Raw genomic sequence first — 10,551 nt, forward strand, 5'->3', positions numbered from 1 at the left:
CCCGCACCCAAACAACACGTAACCACCACACTATGCTCAAGTAATACATAAGATTCGGGGTGGTACTGTATTGATTAGTTTTGAAGAAAGCCCCCATCTTCAGCTGAAAGGACCGTGGCTGCAACAAAGCGCAAGAGGAATTAATTTCCTCCCCTGCCCCCCCCCCTTTTTTTTTTATATTTTAAACAGAGCTCTGATGGTCCTTGATATTCTGGGAAGTTGTATTAAGAGAAAAGGGAGGTGGGGGGGGGGGGGACTTAGAACACATTAAATCTAGCTTTTAAGCCTCTTTGCATACACTGTTCCAAATACACCAAAATCTATACAAAGTGTTCTTCTCCTTTTTAAGTATAACACAAAAAATAAATAGTATCAATCAAGTGACAAACATGGACATGACTTAAAACAAAGGCAGATGACTTTAAACAAATGTTATCATTGTATAATCTAGTAGCAACTGTCACATTCAGTTAATTCAAGTCTCATCAGAACCAGAGAAGTCAGAGTTAAAAATAAAGCTCTTTTGGAGTTACACAACATTATAGAAAACAGCAGCATGATCCTCAATTTTTTACAATTAACACAACTAGGTAAGATACTGTTGTACAACTTGACTTTTTCAAATAAAAGTACCAAACTTTAAACTAGCAATAAATGATAAAAGAAACTCAATCAAGTTTGCATCTCTCAACAGCTTATTTCCTGCCCAAAGAGCCCTTTTGTTCTGCTTCCCCGCATACATTTTAATATTCTGCCAGCACTGGAAATCAAAACAATCACAAAATTTGGCACACACATAAGCATAAGTGCCTTAGAGGGTAAAATGAAGAAATACAACAAGATTAGAACAAACAAAAAAATCCTACCAAGAAAATCTGCACAATTTTCTGTTTGCTTCACCCCAGATTAACTTCACTGGAAGCTGTATTCCTGAGCAACCTAACCTGAACAGAAAGCCCCACCTTCTTTAGTTCTAGTGGCTGAAATGGAAAAAACTCCACCCTTTCACTAAAACTAGTATCTCTGATTGGTAAAACTTAATATCCATTATTTAAAGAACTTTTCCTTGCTAGCATGTTAGGTTAATCTGGTTAAAACACCCAGGACAAGCTGGTTTCTTAAAGAAACAGCACACAAGCCTTTAGTTGTGCCAACCTAAGGCATTTTATTACATTATTTTTGACTAGCTGGATACCAATTAACATTACATAAAACTGAACAATACGAGCCTAGACTTTGCTACTCCAGATCTTGAACATAACACTCAAAACCATATGGATTCATAGGGTTTTATCTAGAAACATAAAAGTGATGTTAAAGAATACATACTTGTGACAAATCTAGATGTACTGTAAAACTTCATGAAGTGAAATGGAAAGAATTCTATCTATATAAAGCTTAACTGCTGCTTGCTTTTTAATATAGGATAAAATTTAATTCAAGCTTCAGGAATAAATGCACTATTTAAAAATCACATAATAAACTAACTGAAAAATTAAGTACACTATACGTAACTTTCAAGGTATGATTTAGTAGTCTAAACTTGAAAATATGAATAGTCAGTCACTTGTTTCAACCTGCTTTCTTCTGCTAATTTAAGACATGACTCAGCAAAAGTGGCTTTCACACTATGGAAAACATCTGGATCTTACCAGGGTCTAGGTATGTTTCTGTGTCAGCGACAGTCAGTGTTTTTTATTTTTTGCTGATTCAATCTTTGTTTATCTAACGCTATTTTAAAGCTATTTTTAAAAAAGAATTTATTTTAATAATTAGATCTGATAATTAGCTTATGACTAAATATTCCATTCAGCTGATCTTTACACTTCATAACTGAATAATACAAAATGCTGTCAGTTTGCATTAACAAGATCTTAGGCATCATTGGGGAAAAAAAAAAAAAAAAAAAATCTGAACAGCTCCCGCCCCACCTGCCAGAAAAGTCTACCTAACTGACAAGCCTGACATTCAGGGGGAAAAAGGTTACACAGAATAAAGAGGCATCTCGCATCATGTCTCTCAAATGCACAGATCACTTCAGGAAGACCCCTCCCTGACTCAACCCAGAAAATGCTGTATTCTGGAGACTGACAGATGAACAGGACACCTCCCCACTTTTAGTGCCACCACACTTTACCCAGTTAGTGTTGTATTACATGCAAGATTTTCATGGGTTTAATATTTCATCCATTTCAAACTCTACCCAGGATGGTAAAAGCTGTGAATTATCTGCACATTTGTACTTTTTGTCAGGTTTTGTTGGGGGGGGGGCAAGGTTGTTGGGGTTTTTTTTTCCCAATACAAGGGAAAAGTTAGAGGGAGAGAGAGGAGGAGAAGGAAATAAGGATCTCCAGGGAGAACAGCCAATTCCCAGCCCTCTGGTTCTCACCCCTCTTTCCTCAAGACTCCATTGCAGCAGCTTTCCTTCTGAAATAATTAAGGTCTAGGCTATACTGCAAAATGGATGCCAGTTTCAACAGTGTTGAGGGATAACTGTTTTATATAGGGTCTCCAAGATTGTATTTGTAGAGCAATGGGCCCTTCTAAACTATTTTGCTATTATAGATGAAAAGTCCAAGAAATTTTAGTCACAGCAAAATACTATGTTATTACCCACATTTGAGGGGAATATTTACAGCAAAATACTAGGCTGAATTTTAATGCCTGCACCACTTTCTAAAAAAAGCTTCTTTTAAAAATAAAAAAAAAGGGGGGGAGGGAGGCTAACTTTAAGAAGTCTCTACAGCTGCACAATGTATTATAGTGCCTAATATACTAACTGAAAAAGTCAATTCAGAGGCCTAATCCCAATATGCTTTGTGAGGATTCTGTACTTCGAATGCACAGAACATTAAGAATAAAGTTACTCAGATCCTCTTCATATAGTTTCACAGCTGTATTGCAAAAGACAGCATTAAATCATAAAAGTGCCATGCAATCTAAGCAATCGATGGCAAGAACATAGTTTAGGCAAATAAAGCAACATGAGTAAGACTTGTAAAGGGTCACAATGATACCTAGGACAAACTTCTAACTTTCAATTTGGAGTTCATGAAGTTGCAGGTCTGTGAGAACAACAGATACAGTCACAAAATCTTACCATCAAAACCACCCTACTCTGGAAAGGCAACATCTTCTGCCCTAAAAACAAGTTTTGTTGCTTACATATACAACCTTATATTGTATTTACATAGTACCTTTCTTCCTGAAGAATCCCAGAAACCCCATACCTATCCATCACCACAGAAATGCAGCCACCATCAGGTGATCTACAACATCAAAACAAATAGCACACTGCATAGTATTGAAAGGGGAGAAAATTTTGTCCAAGGATACCCTATTTTTACTAACTGGGCCAGGGAATAGTTTGCTGCCCTTGTGAAGTAAACAGACACCACCACCACCCTCCAAATCAGAGAACTGGGGTAAGGATACAACTGGCCTGGATTCTTATTTATTACATATCAAAGTTCATGTGAGGATACAGCTGAATTTAGGGGTTAGAAATCCAGGTTTGAATTTTGTTGCTCAAATCCCTGTCCAGCCTCAAAGAAAACCACAGTCAGGACTGTTGAAAATGAGCATGAAGGACACTAATTTTATAGGTTTAATTTCTGCACACATCCTATTTTTTTCTGGATCAGAGTCTGGAGAAATTCACTTTATTTCAAACTCAGAAGGGAAGTTAAGCCTCTGCTGCTCTTGTAACATCTGCAGAGTGAAACTGATGTGATCATCGTAGTTGCAATCTGCTACTTAATTAGGGAAGCTCTGAGCATGAGCAGCCTTGAAGACAAATTCAAATTTTAGCTGCTACTGTAACTTGCACTGGAGACAAGAGTAAGAAAAGAAGGTACCTTAGTCTCACTTGATTATTTTAATTGTAGAAAACCCAGAAGTCTATTTCTGCTGCAATATTAAGATACATAAAAGATACATAGTGAGACTAGATAGCTCAGGAAAAGAAGAACTGAGCCTGTTACATTTAAGTCTCCAGTTCAAACAGAACAGAATGGTAATGATCAAATGCTTTCATCTGATGGCTGTTCAGTGATCTATGTAAAAACATGTCAATCTCAGTCCAGGTCCCTAAAGGCATGTGTGAATCACAAAAGCCTGCCAAAAATTGGTGCCATTTGTGAAGCAGTCTTAGGAAACACAACACTTACCTCTAGGTTTCTACAGGTTAATAAATGGCAAAGCAACACAGGGAACTACAGCTTTTATGTGCTGTACCTGCACTGTGGAAAAAGGTCTTCAGCCTCCAGGGCTGTCAATATGCCAGTACTATTATGGGGTTCATTCTTGGGTATGTTTTTTTTAAAGAAATGCAGCTCTAACTTTTAACCTGCTTTCCACCGTTATCTGCCTTTTAATTTTAAGTTAGGGTACTAGTTATTTAGCTTGCAAATTCTTTCCCACCCCGGGCAAATTTCAAAATTTATGAATATTTACACAAACAGTAATTCTGCTTTTGAAGTTGCTATATACAAAAACTTTACTATTCTTAATAATTTTGAAGATAGTATACCTATTGATTACCAGATTATCTCTGAATACTTTAAATTAGTCTATAAAAATAGCCATTCTCTCAACAGATGACTTACATGTACACTAGTGCCATGACTACATGAACATACAAATCATTGTTTCAAAAGTATATTCCAAACACTATTCTGTTCACTTTCTTATACCATGGTGATGGGCATGGTATCTGGGCATCATCCTCAAAAGAGAGAGTGATTTACATCACTGATGTATTCTATGTATATCAGCTCCTCCCTGAGTTAGTTGCATGAGATTGCATTTTGCAGATATGCTAGTAGGTTATGAGTAGCTGTGTGGAAAGATCAAAGAATGGAGATTTGCATTTTCAGCTGAAAGTTTTGAAGTTAGTGTTCATCCTTTGATCCTGTGGGTGTGAATTCCACCACCAAGAACAAACTCTCCCCTGTGCAGATGAGCTTCTCCTTAGTGACATACAATTCCATTATTCAAAAGGAGCAAAACGGTCAAAGGCAGTCAAGCGCCTTGATGGTTAAGCAGTATTTCACATATTCTAGGGTAAAACCAGAGGATTAGGACCAAGACCTTGAATCTGACTATTTGTTCAACAGGAAGCCAGCAGAATGAGTGGTATACAGATGTGCTCTTGGTAACCTCACAGTCTTTCTAGTAAAAAGCGACAAAGAGTCCTGTGGCACCTTATAGACTAGCAGACGTATTGGAGCATAAGCTTTCGTGGGTGAATACCCACTTCGTCAGACGCATGAGGACTCTGTCGCTTTTTACAGATCCAGACTAACATGGCTACCCCTCTGAGTCTTTCTAGTGCTTTTCTTGATGCTTTCAATCCAAGGGTAAGTCCAGACTACCCGCCGTATCGGCAGGTAGCGATCGATCCCCGAATGCGCTCCCCGTCGACTCCGGAACTCCACCGGAGCGAGCGGCGGTAGCGGAGTCGACGGGGGAGCCGCGGCTGTCGATCCTGCGCCGTGAGGACGGGAGGTAAGTCGGAATAAGATAAGTCGACTTCAGCTATGGTATTCCCGTAGCTAAAGTTGCGTATCTTACATCGACACCCGCCCCTAGTGTAGACCAGGCCCAAGATATATTGCACTGCTACAATCAAGTCTGGAAATAACAAAAGTGCATATGACCAAGGCCAGGCCTTAGATGCCTGGCTAGCCATAGAAGGTCAAATGTGTTTTTGTGACTGATGCTATAGGAAAGTCTAACAAAATATCCTGAAGGACCCTATACATTAGATACCCTAAAGTCTCCAATAGTCCAAAATTGTCAGCGTGGCAGAAAGCACCTCACAGCGCTTCCTTCTGCCTAGAAGCAGGGCCGGCTCCAGGGTTTTGGCTGCCCCAAGCAGCCAAACAAACAAACAAACAAAAAAGCCGCGATTGCGATCTGCGGCGGCAATTCGGCAGGAGGTCCTTTGCTCCGAGCAGGAGTGAGGGACCATCCGCCGAATTGCCGCCGAACAGGTGGACGTGCCGCCCCTCTCCAAAGTGGCCGCCCCAAGCACCTGCTTGGTAAGCTGGTGCCTGGAGCCGGCCCTGCCTAGAAGCATAAAACAGGACAGAGTAGCTTCAGCCAGTTTTTCACCCAGATGCTGGGATACCTGGGTGACAGAGATTTCGTGAAGGATAAACAGTTGAGTATTGGCTACATCTTTCTGACAATTGTAGCTTCAAGAAGTCTCAATCACTCCCAAGGGTTATGATATTCAATAAGACCAGGAAAGAGTAGTGTCTATTATAGAACTATACAGGTGAAAGCTCTGGTGGTAGACATCATACCTTTTGGCTACAGCCCCTGTGGAAGGATCCAGACCATTCCCTTGACATCAGCCATCTTGCTCAGATGGGACAGCAGCATCCTACAGTATGGTTGAGCATGCTGAATTCAATGGCCTAAGAATATGTATATATCAATGTTTGCCCTTTTCGCTAAACTGAAATAAGCATGTCCAGTAAGGCTATATAGAACAAGCCAAAATTTGTTCAACACCTAATTCAGAAAGGCTACTCAAGATCCAGGTGCATATAACTTTATCCCAATTAGCTGCCAAGTGTACTTACGATTCTTTAAAGAGAAGTGATTAATATAGTTGCTACAAAGAAGCACACATTTTCACAGGAACAGGAGGTACCCTAATCAGTAACCATAGTAACTTCTCAGCAGCTTGTGTTAATATTTCTGTCATCTACTGATAACTTTAAAAAAAGAGAGTGGTAAGTTATTTGTATGGGATTTTGTGTAGACAGTTTGAGTTTAAGGTAGTCAGATGTTGAATTTATAACTACTGTAAGTTCTTATATTTTCAAACACACACCACTTGAGTTATAAGAGCAAAACAATATGACAAACCAGAAGCCACTTTCCATATGTATAATATACCAAACAAATTGCTTATGAAGACAAAAAAAATAATACAAAGGGACCTGAAGACATAACAAATACATGTAGGAAATAGTTTGGGTTTTCTCTTAAAAAAAAAAAGTAAGGAAAGCTGGAGGAAAAAAAAAAAAAATCACAACTATTCAATAGTGAAGGAGACACCTGAAAAGAAGTCACACCAAAAGTGATAGAGGGGCAGTAGTAAATATCAAATCAGATATAAGCTTGCAGTGATATACACCTCTACCTCAATATAATGCTGTCCTTGGGAGCCAAAAAATCTTACCCTGTTATAGGTGAAACCGCGTTATATTGAACTTGCTTTGATCCACCGGAGTGCGCAGCCCCCCACCCCGGAGCACTGCTTTACCGCGTTATATCCAAATTTGTGTTATATCGGGTCGCGTTATATCGAGGTAGCGGTGTATAGCAAAAAAACCCAAAACACTATACACACACCACACAATGACACTTTGGGCAGAACAAAAAGGCAGATCAGGGGTTCTCAAACTGTGGGTCGGGCCCCAAAAGTGGGCCGCCACCCCATTTTAATGGGGTTGCCAGGGCTGGTTTAAGACTTACTGGGGTCCAGAGCTGAAGCTGAATCCTGAGCCCCACTGCCAGGGGCCGAAGCCTGAGGGCTTCAGCCCTGGCTGGCAGGGCTCAGGTTACAGGGCCCCCTGCCTGGGACAGAAGCCCTGGGATTTCAGCTTTGGCCCCCTGCCAGGGGCAGCAGGCTCTGGCCCCACATGCCCCTCCACCCGGGGTGGCAGGCCTCAGGCGGGCTCAGGCTTCATTCCCCCCAGGATCATGTAGTAATTTTTGTGGTCAGAAGGGAGTCGCAGTGCAATGAAGTTTGAGAACCCCTGGACTAGATAGAAGGGGACCATCCCCTTCTATATGACACATTGGAGACTATTCCTAGTGCAAAGTACATTTCTATATACCTCAATACCAGAAAGATATCAATAGATTAGAGAGAATTCAAAGAGCCGTGATAAAAGTAATCAAGGAGCCTGGAGGAAACAGTTAAGAAATTAAAGAAAGTTTAGGACTAGATACATATAACTCTGCTGATCATCTAAGGGAACAAGAGTATGATTAACCATCTACAATTCAAAGAGTGTAAACACACCAAGAAAGGAATTATTTAAGGTGGAACCAAAAGGATATAACAAGGAATAATTGGATGAAATGGAGAGGACTAAATTTCAGTTTTAAAGGTCATGGCTACAAAGTTAGGGATATATACTACCTTCAATACACTAATGTTAATAAATGTTTGACACAATAATTGAGAGTAGATTTTTTCCCATTCTGCTGAAGGGTATATAAACCCACCAGCTAATTTCTCTACCCATTCCCCCCAGGCCTTTTGGGCACAGATTTCAGTCACAGAACAAGTGCAGACAAAGAGTCTGCTGCATGCTTCTGTAAAAACAGTTCAGTGAGATAATTAATGCTGACCTGTAGGAAGTCATTCTTTCAGAGTTAACAACCCACTGAGACAAAAGGGGATGTTCACACCACTCACACCTAGCATTTCAGGCTTTTCAGAGACTAGAAAGAGAGCACTTCATCAAGGTTACATTGGGAAGGTTATTTTCACAAGTGTAAGGATTAGAAAAAATGTAATATTTTAAAATGAAATCCTAAGTCAATCATACACACTGGTTCAACTAGGAGCTTAGTACCACAATTTAGGTTGTTCAGGAAGCAAAAATTCATCCACATGCTCCCAAACAGCCAGGTGTTCTGGACTGAAGCCATCCTAGTAGTAAATATTTATATTATAGTACTGTCCCTAAGGCCCTAACCCCCCAATGGAGTGCTGGTTGCTGTATAAAAATACACAGGCATACAAACTCAATCCTTACACTTACAACAGAAGCAGCAGTCAGTCCCTGTGTTTACATAGCAGTAGAGCTGGTTGAAAAAACAATTTAGGAAAATTCTCTCAAAAATGCATCTTGGATTGGTTAAATAAATCATGACAAACTATTCTGACCACCTCTATATAGCACCTTTTGTTCAGAAAGATCACATAACACTTTACAAAACAGAGGAATCACATCACCTCTGAAAAAACAACGAAGAGTACTTGTGGCACCTTGGAGACTAACAAATTTATTTGGGCATAAGCTTTCATGGGCTAGAACCCACTTCATCAGATGCATGGAGTGGAAAATACAATAGGAAGATAGATAGAGTACATGAAAAGATGGGGGTTGCCTTACCAATTCTAATGAGACAATTCAATTATAGTGGACTATTATGATGAAGTGGGTTCTAGCCCATGAAAGCTTATGCCCAAATAAATTGGTTGGGCTCTAAGGTGCCACAAGGATTCCTCCTTGTTTTTGCTGATACAGACACCACTGTGAAACCTATCACCTCTGAAATTCAGCCTCCCTAGTGTAGAAGCCAACATACCTGCAAACAAGTTGAACAACAACAAGGGAGGGGGAATTGTCACTGAAAGACACTAGTAGAAATTCTACTCTCATAAGGTTGCTCTTGGGCTTTCACGCTATTAGTGTTGGGGGGGAGAAGAAACAACCCAAAAAAAAGGGAGAAACCACAATTAAATACAACACACTGTGTGGAACTCAATTTTGACTCCTTCAACCCTCTGTACCTGACGGGCTGAGTCCGAGTCCCATGGATCCCCCTCTCCCCGTGCCCCACAAATTACAGGAAGTCCTAGAGGCTGAGCCACACAGCCAGATGCTCCTTCCTGGACGCTCACCTGACTCATCCACACAAACATCCAGGACTGGGGTGGGGGCAACAGCAGCTTCCTTGAGTGAGACTCACTTCCTATGTTTGTATGTGGGAGGGGTGCGCACCACCTGTCCCGTATCCCCCATACTCCCCTATGGGGGCCCCTCCTTAGCCACCCCGTCGCCTCCCTTTACTCTTCCCGGGGTCCTCCTGCTGCGGGGCCCCCTTCACTCCCCCTCTCCTCACTCCGGGCCCCTCTGCGGTCAGGGCGCCCCCCTCACTCCGGGCCCCCCGTCCCTCTGCGGTCAGGGCGCCCCCCTCACTCCGGGCCCCCCGCCCCTCTGCGGTCAGGGCGCCCCCCTCACTCCGGGCCCCCCGCCCCTCTGCGGTCAGGGCGCCCTCCTCACTCCGGCCCCCCCGCCCCTCTGCGGTCAGGGCGCCCCCCCTCACTCCGAGCCCCCCCCTCACTCCGAGCCCCCCGCCCCTCTGCGGACAGGGCGCCCCCGGCCGGGGCCGCTGGTCCCCTTACGCTCCAGGCCACGGTGCCTGAGGGGGGGGGACGCCCCTCCGAGACAGCCGCCCAGCGGGCCCCCGTAACTTGGCACCCGCTCTTACCTGGCTCCAGGGCCCGCTGAAGCCCTCACTCCGCCCGGCCGCCGCCGCTGGCCCCGCTCGCTAGCTCTTTACTAAACTTTTTTTTTCCTGTTTCGTTGCCCTGAGAGTGACGCGGGCGGGCGCTGATTGGCGGAGCCGGGAGGGAGGGAGGGTGGCACCGGCTCCCGCAACTAATTATTACAGGGGACGGCGGCGACGTGAACCACAGAGCTGGACAGAGAGGGATTTAAAGGGGCAGAGCCCCAGTGCGCAGCAGCCGCCTGACCCAGCCGGGGGATGTGGGGCAGAGCAGAGGGGGGT

General features: G+C 42.8%; 1 protein-coding gene across 2 annotated transcripts in view; it reads right to left on the reverse strand.

Annotated features, from left to right (window-relative positions):
* ZFAND6 (zinc finger AN1-type containing 6) overlaps positions 1–10,325 on the reverse strand; it is a 54,223-nt gene extending 43,898 nt beyond the window's left edge. The window contains exon 1 of one of the 2 annotated variants that reach the window (XM_065411679.1): positions 10,252–10,325. The gene's annotated coding sequence lies outside the window, so the exon portion shown is untranslated. The remainder of the gene's footprint in view (positions 1–10,251) is intronic. The other variant, XM_065411680.1, reaches the window with a different exon arrangement.
* Positions 10,326–10,551: the final 226 nt, after the last annotated feature.

Source organism: Emys orbicularis, chromosome 10 (genome assembly GCF_028017835.1).
Source record: "Emys orbicularis isolate rEmyOrb1 chromosome 10, rEmyOrb1.hap1, whole genome shotgun sequence".
Taxonomy (NCBI): Eukaryota; Metazoa; Chordata; order Testudines; family Emydidae; genus Emys; species Emys orbicularis.